The sequence below is a fragment of the Typopeltis vanoorti genome, chromosome 18 (genome assembly GCF_054136105.1).
Source record: "Typopeltis vanoorti isolate ZY-2024b chromosome 18, IOZ_Tvanoo_1.0, whole genome shotgun sequence".
Taxonomy (NCBI): Eukaryota; Metazoa; Arthropoda; class Arachnida; order Uropygi; family Thelyphonidae; genus Typopeltis; species Typopeltis vanoorti.
This window is the reverse complement of record NC_143566.1, coordinates 65,926,462-65,940,408: the sequence shown is the minus strand read 5'-3', so window position 1 is coordinate 65,940,408 and position 13,947 is coordinate 65,926,462. Positions and strand designations below refer to the sequence as shown.

The 13,947-nt window shown below is 34.2% G+C and overlaps 1 protein-coding gene across 1 annotated transcript in view; it reads left to right on the top strand.

Moving 5' to 3' along the window:
* The window catches only part of LOC150096725 (uncharacterized), a 460,240-nt gene that overhangs the window by 150,903 nt on the left and 295,390 nt on the right, over window positions 1-13,947 (top strand). The gene's annotated exons all lie outside the window — the stretch shown is intronic.

Genomic DNA, 13,947 nt, shown 5'->3' with positions numbered 1-13,947 from the left:
ATCATTAATCATTTGAGGCTCTATTGGACGCGAATTCCTTTTCAGACTCATTGTAGGTGTAAAGATATAAATACTTGACAAATGTTTAGCCCTGGGGCATGTTTACGGAGGACTATAAATGTCTATATCGGAAACAAAAAGCCTTTTCGTTGAAACCTATTCTTTGTTTTATTGTTGGCGGTACCATTTGGGTATATTAAATCATTTTTATTTAACACTCAAATGGAAAATTATAAAATTTTCTAGACATAATACATTGTTCTCACCTGAACGTCATAGCAATGGGTTTATAATTCAATTTAATGCTTAATAAATAGTGCGAAAGTAAACCGAATCAATCTCATGGGGGAAAAACGCTTTAGCTTTTTATTAGAAGTCATTTTTATTCTTTAAATATTACATAAAGAGATTTTAACAATAAAATTGTGAACACGATTTTAACAATGAAATTATAATGATGATTTTAACGATGTAAACAACATAATTCTTTTAATTGTTTAGATGCATTAAAGAGCTTCAAACCATTATTTCATGAGATATTCATGCAATATTTCTTTATAGAAATTCGTATAGAGTTTAAAAATCACGTGTAAGTAATTACACAAATAAAGCGTATATGTGACAATATTATTACTGTTCAAATAAATATTCAACTGCAATTTATTATGAGAATAGGTTACAGGAATATAATTAAAACTAAATGTAGAAAACAGAAGAAAAAGGATACCTGGACACTTAAAAAGCGCATCCGTATACAAAAGCAGTTGGACCAAATATGAGTAAACGTATTTTGATCAAGAAAGTTTTGAATCAATAAAGAGATCATCAAACAATCCCCCCCCACCAGTTGTTCTCCTAGTTTAACCACGTCCACAACTTTTCAATTAAAACAACGCGCCGAACGGGAATAATCTCTTTATAGACTGCGAATAGAAATCGATTCGGTTTATGGATGCAGACAAGGTTGAAGCGCATCTACTGAGGATTAATGAAAACATGTTCTCGTTGTCGATGCAAAAGAACACCCAACATCAGGCAGCGAAGTTGTTTTTCTTTTTTTTTCTCGAAAGTTGTATGAAAATTTAAAAATTTTAGAAAACGGAATAGTAGACGAGATGAGATTTTTTTTCATTTCAGCGGAAACTTTGGAGAGTTTTTCCTCACCGATATTTATTAAAATCAAATCTTGACGTTTTAAGAGTGCTGTTCATAATTTGACTTCCGGTTTTCCTCGCTGTGACATTTTTTACTCCTTAATATTCCGACTAAAACGGATTCGAACTTTATGAACTCCGTTTTAAAGAAAATAAAATTGTTTTATTTTATTTTATTTTTTATTTATTTTGTTTCATTTTATGTTATTTTATTATAATCGCCAAAGGAATTAGACGGAAATCTTAATCGGAATTATTTTTTAGAAATGGGCAGATGGTCTACTTTTAGTGGTCACCAATAGTTGCGCTCATTACTTTTGATTATTTTTAAGGTTTTGGAGAAAACACAACAGACAACTGCTGGTGTCATTATATCCTAAACCCTAAGGAGGGGGGTGTGAAATAATGTGATCTCTACTGTTTTGCTCAACTGCAGAGGCGACTCTATTTGTCTACACTAGAGATTGACTAATTCTAGAATAGGCTTAAAAAGACTCAAGGCCTAGAAAAAAGTTCCAGTGTACTAGATGACTAGAATCGAACCTATAACATAATCGGTTTCCTTTTCTAGCTATCCAGTATTATGTTATGAAATTGTTTCCAAAGGTTACATCTTCCCTATGATGACAGTAAAACTTACAGTAACCTGCATAATTATCATCTCATGCCGAAAATAGTACCATCAGGCTTTGAGTAAACGATTTGATTTTCTATTTGGAGATAGGCGGAAGAATTACGTTCTTTTATATTATTCGTCTTGGTTGTTCTTTGTCTTCCTTTTCTTATATTTTAATTTATATTCCCTTCCATCGTCAACCCTTTGATTGAAGTCAGTGGAGTAGTTTTGCCCATAACCTTGGATTATTATACGTAGACCTCTTTCAATCTACTTATTATTATTATCATTTTTTGAGGGGGACTTTCGAAGGTTTATGTCATGATATTTTTATTCATTATTCCTAATTGTTTTCATTATTTTGCCTTATTTTTGGGACAATATTTCAAAATCTTCTAACCCGTTGATCCGCCTAGAACCTGTGATAAATATAGCTCTTAGTCGGTGTATGCTATGGATCTGTGGGTGTTTCCCATCAACCTAGTGGTTGGTGGGGAATCAGTGCTACTGTTATTAGGGAATTATTATAAAACAAAGGTGGTTTCCCATTGCCTGTTTTGAGGGACGAAAAACCCGAGTTTACGGGAGAAAAAAACCTCCACCTTCATACAAAACCAGCTAATTCACCTTTGATTAAAAAAAAAACTGATAAGAGTTCGTCTCACAGACGGGTTTCGAACCACGTCTTTCCAACCAAAGAGTTCCTTTGAAACGAAGTGAGCTGTGGAATTAATAAATATAAATTTCTGAACAAACAAACTTAGTTTTAAAATTCACTTCCTTGTATCCTTCAGGAGGATTTTTCCATTTGTATATTCTTTATTCCATCTTTAAATTAGATATAAGCAGACGGAGAGCACTACTTGATGGATCTTTTTTTTCTCCCCTATTATCATGGGATTTCTTCTGTGTATTTTCCAGCATTTCATTTGTTTTTTGTACTTCTTACTTATTACCAAAACAAGCCTTAAAGTACAAGCCATTAGGAAAAAGAAAACCAGGACGTCCTTTTAAAAGAATCAACGATGATTTCTAAGGCCGGAACAGGCCACGCTAGGCCTAAATCCTTGATATGCATGATGATGATAATGATGATGACTTCTTACTTATCTTGCTGAATATTGCTAAATATACGTGAGTTGCCTTAATTTTGTCACTTACTAGGGAATTATTATAAAACAAGGTTGCTTCCCATTTCCTGTTTTGAGGGACGAAAAACCCGAGTTTGCGAGACAGAAAAAACCCCCGCCTCTCCTAGCATCATAGAAAAGAAATGTTTTGTTTGTTTTTGACTCGCAATGTCGAATGTGACATTGCATTTTCATGTTTCCATGGCAACAACAGATTCTGTATGCGTAAAATGTCGACTAAAGTATATTGTCAATAAACGATATTCTTATATGTATCTGTGTTTCATTTTATTAGACTAAATTTACATTGATGTGACGCAGTGCTGACAACCTCGATGTTGCGGTTCTTGATCATGAGAGTGGTGTTGCACTGTCTATGTAAGCGTAATGTCGTGCGGAAGTGATAAGCTCTCGCTGCTATTGTAGACCTACAATGTAAAGGCAAAGGAAATACAAAAAGTGGCAGGTAGAGTCACAGATTGGCGAAGGATTGCCATCTCAGTGATTCCATTCCTAAATATTGAGAAAAATAGGTGGTGTGGGTAAGGAATATATTTTAGCTATATGTGCTCAAAAAAGTTTCTAGTATGAAAGATTCTGTCACCCTCATAACAGTGTGCGTATATGATTACACGCTTGTACCAAAATTACATGCTTTGGGAAGAGGAATATTACGTAATAGTGAGGGTGGGTAATGTAGTATGTATTCAAAAAAAGTGCAGTGGAGAAACAAATACTCTGAAAAATGATTATTAAGTCTTAGCTCTTGTTGAAAGAGCTAAGAATTATAAAAGAATTGGTCTCTTTAGAATTACCATCAGGCGACTAAGGCTTCAACGCTTTTATTTTACCTAGCAGTAGTAGCAGGCCACTCAGTTTACGGATATAATACACTGTTCTCATAACCTTAGATGTTTCGGGCATAATATCAAAACAACAGCGCAAATAGATATTAATCTATTGAGAAGAACTTCGAACACTAGGAAAATATATGTCTTTGATTTACCTCTAAAGGATCTAACAACCGAGGAATGAACAAGAATTTGTTCATTCCTCGGTTGTTCATTCATTTGTTCATTCCTTCAGTTTTTCGTACTTAAACTACAAAAAACTTCTTTTGCAGCCAAAGGAACTCAAACAAAACTCTTAACTACGTACTTGAAACATGAAACAGGACTGTATAAACAAAGGCGCACATCGCTGCAGTTCACAGTTCTTCCCTCCCTTTTTTTTTCTACGTACGTGGCGATCGGTGCGGATATAAGAAATCAGTGAAACCGTCTTCAATACCCAGCACTTTGTGCTCTCTTCATCTTTTGCCAGACGAAAGAAAATGAAGAAAGAGCAATCAACTCTCTCTCTCTCTCTCTCTCGTGTCTGGCGTATTTCCCAAGGAAAGAATACGCAAATTATATACGACGCATCTCCCGCAGGGAAGAATAGCGGCATATCTCTGGAACCTATTTTATTCCTTTCTATCTCTCAGATAGTTTTGCGACATGCTAATACTGTAAATCTCAGGAATGAAGCTTATTTGGATGCATTTTCCTGACCGCCATAATGAATCTGCTTCCTCAATTTGGCGACTGTAATTAGAGGTGAAGTCTAGCAGCACCGGCAGGCGTGCTGATTCACTTCTCCATACATATGCTTAATTATTAATAGCGTAAAGTAATTAAAGTGCATTACTTCGCAGTTTATTCCGTAAACATAGAAATAGATAAAAAGAAAGCGAATAGAAGTAGTTACACATAGAAAAATATAGAGACGACCGAAAACAACGGGTTTTGTTATTTCAACGCATTACTGTATTACCATGCAGTGGAAAATGTAATCAAGTACTCCCCCCTCCCCCTTTTCTGGAAACACCGCAAACAAGCGCTTTGCAGTGAAGTAAACAAAGCAGTTACTTTCAAGCAGAATACTGTTTTAATGTAGTTCCGCTCCATAAACTCCACTTCAAATAAAGCTGTTCAGCCATATATTATTACGGTTGACATCCTAAAATCCAGCTAAACATAGCGGTGACTAACTGCGGAGTCACATGAATACATACTAGAAGCTTGTTATTAATTATTTAAAGTTTGAGAAGGAGGAGGAGATCTTTATAACATGATCACCTGTTAAACAATTAAATGCATTGTTTAAATAAGTTTAAACAATGCTGACTGTTCTTTGTTGGTCTTTTCAACTGAAGGTGAGTTACCCGGTCTCATACGGCGGCGCAGGGATGAAAAACCTGAGTTTTGCTCCGCGAAACTCAGGTTTTTCATCCCTCAAAACAGGCAAATCTCTGAGATCTGTAATGGTACGTACTTTTGCCTGTCCTTACAGGAGAACTACTGAGAAGAATCCCCGTAGTTTTCCTGTGATAATCATTCTAAGTCCTTCTCTTAGTACAAAGAATTTCGTTTTCTTCTACTGCTCTAATTCTATAATTTTCTTCAGATTTGCTTTATCAAGTACTTGTAAATTTTTTCTATCCACATCATTCTTCTTAGGAAAAAAGACTGATAGCTTCGTCTCCAGAGCTATCAGTCTTTTTTCCATTTCTTTTTCGACAGTCCATATTTCTGAAGTGTACGTTAATGAAGAATATTTACAAGTCAACATTGGCTTTTTAACAAGAAACAAATAATTATCAACAATAAAGTTAGTATAAAGACAAAAATGTCTTTATACTAACTTTATTGTTGATAATTATTTGTTTCTTGTTAAAAAGGTTATTTTCTTGAATTCTTTTTTATTTCTTGTTCACATTGGGATTAGACCTTCAAGATGCATATAAATCTGTATACTTGTTCTATTTAGGTTTTTATTAATCGCTTTACCTGTGATAATCATTGTTTTTGTTTTATGTGTGTCTATTTTTCGTCCAAATTTATCGTAGCTCTCTGTTAGTTTATCAACTATACACCCTCTGTCCAAAAAGAAACCGAATTTTTCGAAATAGAAGAAACTAGTGGCGCCACCTGTTTCATTTTGTTGTTGAAAGCGACAACCTTCATTAGTGTTGTGTCAACTGTTTATGACATTTGTTTCATTAGAAGCCGAGTTAGTACAAGAGCGACAGTATGTTTTGACGAACGGTCGGTCGTCACGATATTCATGCCATACCCAACGAATTCTCGCTATCAATCGCTTCAAAACTTCGAGATAAAACTCACCATTGACCGTTTGACCAGGCGGAACGAATTCTTGGAGCCGTAGAAACAAATCAGCATTGTCTTTACTTTTGACTTCTCCAAGCGACTTTTTTTCGGTCCCCTCTTCTGGTGGTCTCCACTGAGCAGTCTGGCGCTTTGTTTCGGGCTCATACTCAAAACATCACGTTTCGTCACCAGTAACGATCGTTTCAAGGAAGGTGGAGTCCTTACGAGCGGTTTTAATGAGGTCCTTGCAGTATTCACTTCGATACATTTTTTGGTCATCGGTGAACTTGAGGGGAACAAATGGCGAATTCAATTTACGAAGGCCCAAACTCTCGGTCAAAATGTTGTGCACAGTTGATTTTGGAATCCCCAATTCATCTTCAATCTCACAGACGATTTCGGGTTTTCTTTGATGAAATTACACAAAATATTTTGGATGTTAACTTCGCTGAGTCCAGTTTTTGGACGGCCCGGCTTTTCGTCGTCCTCAAGCGTCTTACGACCACTTTGAAATCGCTTAAACCACTCGTAAACTTGAGTACGGGATAATCATTCCTCACCGTATGCTTTATTAAGCATTCGATGAGTTTCAGTAAAACTTTTACTAAGTTTAACACAAAAGTCAATCGAAGCTCTCTGTTTGAAACTTATTTTCCGACCGTTCGTCAAAACACACTGTCACTCTTGGCACCATAACTCGGCTTCTAATGAAACAAACGTTACAAACAGTTGACACAACACTAATGAAGGTTGCCGCTTTCGACAACAAAAAGATACAACAGGTGGCGCCACTAGTTTCTTCTATTTTCGAAAATATTCGGTTTCCTTTTGGACAGAGGATGTATTATCAGGTCCTCTTCATTCTTCGTGATTAGCATTGTGTTGTTTGCGCATCTCAGGTTATTTTATGTTTCTTCTACCAATTGAAATGCTTCTTTGGATTTCAATTTCTTACATCTCTCTCGAAGAAGAACAGCAATCATAGTAATACATTGCCCTCTGTCATAAGAGACAGCGTCAAATGCTTATTTCAAAATCTGTGAAGCAGAGGTAGATAGACCTGTTGTTTTTTGTACAGCACTTGATCTTTCACATATCACTCTGAAGTTTGGTATTTCATCGTTTGTGCTTTTTCCACTTCTGAATAGATATTGTTCATCAGCTGTGATTTTATTTATCTGGCTTTTACTTCCAATATTATTCTGAGAATAATTTCTAGGCATTGCTCATTAAGCTGACTGCTCAGTAGTTAGCACATGTTACTGAATTTTGCTTTTTTTTTTTTTGGTTTTGGAATGAGCCAAAGAGACTCGGTTCTTTTAATTTTTAAGTGCTTTTCCTACTTCTTCAGTTAGAATTGGAGAGCCACCGTTATTAGAATATAGGTCTTTAATATATTTCTCCGATAGTGTTCCAAGATATCTGACTTTTAGAATAGTGCATCCTCTTTTACACTTTTATACATTTGAGTTTCATCATCTTTCATGAAGATTCTTTTAAAAATCTTATTGTGTTTTGTAAAATAATGGCGATATAAGTGTGATTTGCCTTCAGATATTTCTGAGTAATTTCTTTATATCGTCGGCCTGGTTGCCCGAGTGGTCAGTATCCGCTCTCCAACCAAAAAGGCTCAGGGTTCGAATATCCGCCGTGGGCATGGATGTCTATGATTGTCTGTGGAAATACCAATGGTGGCGGGCAGTAGGTGGCATTGGTGTAGTTGCGGTTCGTTGTAGTGGGTGGATTCAGTGGTGGTGACAGAGAGTTGTAGAGTAGGTGCCCTTCTTCGATGAGTCCTTTGGACCCTCTGGAGGTGTCACGTAATAATAATAATTCCTGAATTTACTTAGACCTTTACTTTCTATTTTCAATTAACTCCATAATTTCATTAGTCATCCATTAATTCATTTTCCCTTTAAAACCATGTTTAAAGTTAGTTTAGTTACCCTATTTCTCTATAGATGTTAGGTATACTGATGTTTTGAGCATTATTTCTTTAAACTCGTTTCAGATCTTCATTATTACACTTGCTTCACTGCTCTCGTTTTCCGTTTCTCATATTTACTATGAAATAATTCTTTAAGTCGATTATCTATGTTTAAGTCGATTATCTATCTTTGTGCATATTTATTTGAAGCATGTTTATCATTCTGGTTTAGTCTTAACATTTTATTAGCACTTATTTTTGTTAAATGTCAGTTTTATTTCTGTTGTGGCTACTTATTTATGATCAGAATTACAGTCAGCACTAATACAGTATGGCGCAAAAAACAATAATGAAGTTCAGTACTGTTTTTTTGCTCCATATCGTATAAGTTATAACTTGTCTTACTGAGTTTCTAAACCTAATTTTAATCATTATGAAATCGGTTTGATTATTCCATGTATAAGTTCGTCGTAGATGATTTTTCTACCAAGTATTAGTAATTATTAAGTCATTTTCTTTGCAAAAGTCAATTAGTTATTCGCTTTGATTATTTATTTCTCCCAACCCTAAATCCCTCAATATATTCTTATTGCTAACTTTGGCATTTATCATTCTCAAAACGCATCTGTTTTGCTTGTTTTAATGCTTCCTTTATCTTTGATTTATTGTTGTGGGCTTTCAGATCAATCATAAAAATCCAGTCTGAAATTGGGACTGACGCCATTTAAAGATTTTGAAGTGTAACTATCCATTAAAATTCTTTTTTCATTTTCATGCTTCTTCCACCTAAGTGTAGGTATTATCTATCCATATCCTGTCCTCCCACTCTCACTCATTCCAAGGAAGTTGATATTCATTTCTTCCATTTCTTGTTTAATATTTTGTAGTAGCCTTTTTGAATAAACTTCTTACATTTCAGGTTGTTGTGCGTCGTTTAGCTTTCGTCATTTTCAAAATTACAGTATCTGAAATTGGAGGCCTTGAAGGGTTTGCTAGTCTCGTCATTCTTTTACTTCTAAAGATAATCCTAGCCTCTTTCCTGTAGTTTACAACATATAGGGTCACGGGGGGGGGACCTCTTAACCTGTGTATCTCGCTTTGCCTTGAAGTGTACTGCCACGGTGCTCTTGAAATAATACGTGATGGCTTTCCAGTTCCTTTCCTCTACGCAGCATGAGCGTATATGACACTAGCGAATTTTGTCTAATATAGCCTTGAGGGAACCTCATTCCATTGCTACACCGCTTTCACTGCCGTTTTGCACTCACTGAGAAACTTGTCCTTTCACCGGTGTAATCCTCGTTAGTTTGCCTTTCCAGGATTCCTTATGGTATTCATAGATACCTTAGCGTTGAGCCCTCTTCGTAAGCAATTCAATCCAATACTTGCGTCCCCCCCCCACCGAAATGGGCGTATTAAATTTGACCTGAGGGAGAACATTAAGAAACTGCTTATATAATTTTTATAATGCGGTGGAAATGCATTTTTGTTATACTTGTGAATTGGTACACTAAGTTTGATGGGTATTTTGTATAGTTTATCAAATTAAAAATAAATTCAGATAAAACTGTATTAAGCAAGACATCAGAAATACGTTTGTGAAGTTATTCTAAGTCTACCAATTATTTATTTTATGATTTGTGGGATACTATTGGAATTAACACGTTAACTGCCATGTGAGTTGTATTTAACTCACGCTAATTTTGAGCCCGGGGCCTCGTGAAGCATATATAACTCACACTTCTCTATAATTTGGGAATTGCGTGAATTGAGCGCACGCAACTCACGCTGCCATGCTGTACATGTTATGTGATGGTTTGGTTCGTGAAAATCTTAATTGTTGATGTTCTTATTGTTACAATTAATACTGACAATTTAATTCTAAAAACGTGGATCAAATAAACATAAGTCAATAAATTTCGTTTTTCTGTTTATTTTTTACCTAAATTTTACACTTAAGCCTGACAAGTTAAGAAAAACACTTTACCCTTTTGAACTATTTTTCAAGTTTTTATATTACTTTTTTCTTGATGTATGTTTTAGGAAAAAACATTCTACAGAAAAGTACACATTACATTTACTGCATTTCCATGCTGTCTGTTTACATCTTTTCATGGCATATTCACGTGCTTTCTCAGCTTGTGTTTTTTCATAGCACACAGTACATCTTCTTTATTAGAAAGGAAGGATCGTTTTGTTTTCGAAGTTTTTATCCTATTTTCGTAATAAAACACCGTGGCCCCAAGGAAATTTTTTTTTCTAGTGTGGCAGTCAATGTGTTAAAAACAGTTATGTGTGTATGGGCAAACATAACTTGGCAGTGGTTGTGCTGGGGGTGGGAAGAGAAGATATCACGTTGATATTGAGTAGAATAGAATTCCTTTATCTATAATTATGTGGTGAGGAAGCCTATATTAAATTAAGTTAACGTCTCTGTTTTGTGATAACTGGAATTAGCATTTACAATGCAATACCTGATCATTCAAAATTGCATTGTATTGTTAGTGCCATTAAAAAAAGTTAGTTACCAGGCAGTTTGAATATTAAGATTACTAAACTGATATACTATACCATGAATGAAGTTAAAGTTTGATTTCGATTGTGGTGCCATCTTCCGATCATGGAGAATACTAGCCTGATGTTCACATTTTCAATAAATTTCTCGTATAATTTTTCTCGGTCACTGTAGTGGTTTTATAGCCTAGACGTTGTGATAATAATACGTATTCTCAAATGTCTGTTTTCTTCTAGTCTTCTTGATATTTTCCGCTCCTGACTAATATATTTTCTTTGTTTGACAGCGTTAATAAATCCTGTTTAGCCGCATGTTTTTAAAAGGCATCGCTATCTATCCCCTGCGTGTGATTATAATTAGGATAAAGTAAATTCGCATAATTACTCAAACAGTACACTCTAACCACTGAATTACCGTCTTTAACACATTTGAATACCAAGTAGAAAGCTTTTCCTTACCGCCTCTTAATGATTTCTTCTCCTTGAGATCTGCCGAACGCCAAGAATGATATCACGTTCCGCGACACTTGACAAATTGCCCGATGCACTTATCGACGAGATAATACCATAAAAAAAGAATCGTACAAACCTTTAGAAACTTTTCTGAACACTGTAAATGACATCTTTGGACTAGTTCAACACTCCCTCCAACTCTTTAAAAGATGAACTCTCCAATTGTATAGATTTCACTTTTGCGTGCGAGTGAACACTTTCACCATCCAGAGATGGTCGAATATAATATGGAATGTCGATAACAGCACCGGACATTTTAAAGTATTATTGCGTTAAAACCCGTTTTCATCTCTCACTTCGACACATGTGGAAAATTGAAATTTTAAATTGGGACTAGACATGACATTTTGACGCTTTATGACATAAAGACGACATATTTTCTATAAAAATGTCACGGAATATTTAAATTTATATACCACTTTAGAAGAAATGTTCTTATAGTAACTTTACGAAATGCAGCACTGCCTTCAGAATCAATAAAATGTTGAAAAATATTTCATTTTAGATATAATATTTGTTCTTTAGAGTGTATATATATATATATATATATATATATATATATATATATATATATATATATATATATATATATATATATATATATATTAAGAAAATGGTCTTTTTCATGTTTTCTAGAATCGGTTAATATTTTATGCTGATGTACAATTAAATTTCTTATTAAACAACTTCCTGGTACTGATGACTCATCTATACGCGTATCAGTGCACGTGTACCATGAGATTTGTTATTCTACTGCAGCTTTGCAACAATAAGACCAGTAAACCTATAAACTGCAGCCACCTGACAATGAACAGCTGATTCATGGAAGAACATTGCTGGTTCTTAGTATAACGAGGCTAGCTTCTGACAGCGTGTTAAGACAATAGTTTTGCTGTGTGCTAGCAATTGGGAACGTTGCTATGCATGTTAGCACAGTTTATCTGTATATATTAGAATATCTCGCAACCTGGGTGGAACGTCAATATTTGATCATAAGCTTTTATTCGCAAACAGGGAATTATCTGTTGAATATTAAACTGATGTGCATTAATTATGACATCACATCATACTGAATTATAGTTTAAGAAACAAATATGGAAATGTGTTCAGATTTATTTAAGTATCTAATAATGCAATAAAGAAGGAAGAACTTAGTTGGATTACATTAAGAATTAGTCTTACACATAGGTCTTATTTTTTTCGGGGGGGAGGGATATTTTTTCAGTATTCATTTAGGTTTTATTTGTTCTCACTAGAGGTCACTTTCATGTCTTAGAATCGAAACTTGTTTACCTGTGAAGTTACTTAACTTCGTCTAGGGGAAATGAAACATTCTAATATTTTTTTTTAAATCTTAATATTGCTTTTTAAAATCCCCTGAACATTAATGCACAACCTAATTGCTCTTTCCTTTGAAAATTTTCCATTGCCACATTTCTCACCCTTGAGACAAATAAGTCTTATTGTTAGCAAAGAGAATTTTTTGCAAGAGCAGGAGAATGTTTCCTCATATTCTTTACCACGAAGAGATTCTGAAAATAACCAGATCTTTCTCCCTGTCTCTCCCTCTTATAAGTTACATAAGTATATATATCACAACATCTTATCCATCTCAGCCCTAAAATGAAAACAACTCCGTTTACCGGATCAAATCAGTATTACTAATGGCAGTAATTGTATCATAAACCTTGGTTTTTATAAAGAATGTTGATGTTATAAATAACATCAACATCTTATTTCACCTTCAGAGTTTCAATCGCATTCATTATCATTGTTATTTATTCTACTTCAGGGAATTATTTATTTGCATTGCAAGTTTTGTCTTCTGCATGAGTCAATAGAGATGCGAATGTCGTCGGGTTCATTTTAGATTCTACATCGTTCATAATAGAGTAATTTGCCTTAATGTGCATAAAACACGACTCGTTTTAATCGATTCGTATAGTATTTAACCACCCAAACTGCCACACAGATAAAATATATAAAAAATATAAGCTTCGTTTTAATAGTATTCAAAGGTTATATTAAACTTCAATGGACACTTTGCATCCTTGTAATTATTAAATTGTAAACACGTCAAGGCCTGTTTGGCGGTTAAGGATTATTCAGGAAATTTATAAGGATGATTTTTTTTTACTAACCTTTGTCGATTCTGAAATTGCATGCTAACAAATCACTTAGAAAAATTTCTGTTAATGTTTATATTTCAATTTTAAGTTTTTGAAAGAAATTCACACCAAATAATTTGAAGTATGCAGGTGAATAAGGATTAATCTTTTATGATATCGAGAAAATAAAGTACAGGAACTAAAGATGAGATACAGCTCAGTGACTGGGCACTAAGTAACTGAATTAATCGTAACAAAAGTGTCCAAAAAAGAATTGTGAAAGAGAAGCTTAGGAAGAACAAGATGGCTTCAAGCAAATAAAGGGTTGTTAGGATCAAAATTTTACTTTATTTCAGATAGTCGAGAAATCATAATTATATAACAGAGTTATATAGTTATGATTTGTGAAGTTTAATTCTATATAATTTTATATAATAGATTATATTTATATAATATTTATATGATATATATAGAATTTTATATAATTATTTTTGTGAAGATACCAATAGAAAAGTGCTCCAAGTTATATGGTGTGAATAAAATATCACACAGAGCAATATAAAGTCTACATTTAAGTTGTAAGTCAGCTGTTAGAATTGAAAGACGGATCGTAAAATTATGTGTGACGTGCTATCTCCATTGTTGTTACATCATCTACATGGATCAGCCACATTATGAACGAAAGTGGCATTAAACTTGATATGAAAATCGGAGATATTAAAAAATTCTTTATTTTATGCAGATTATGTTATTCTCCTAAATAAATCCATTAAGCCTCAGGGCTTGTTTTATTAAATTTAATAACCGCTGTTACAATTTCGACATGAATATCA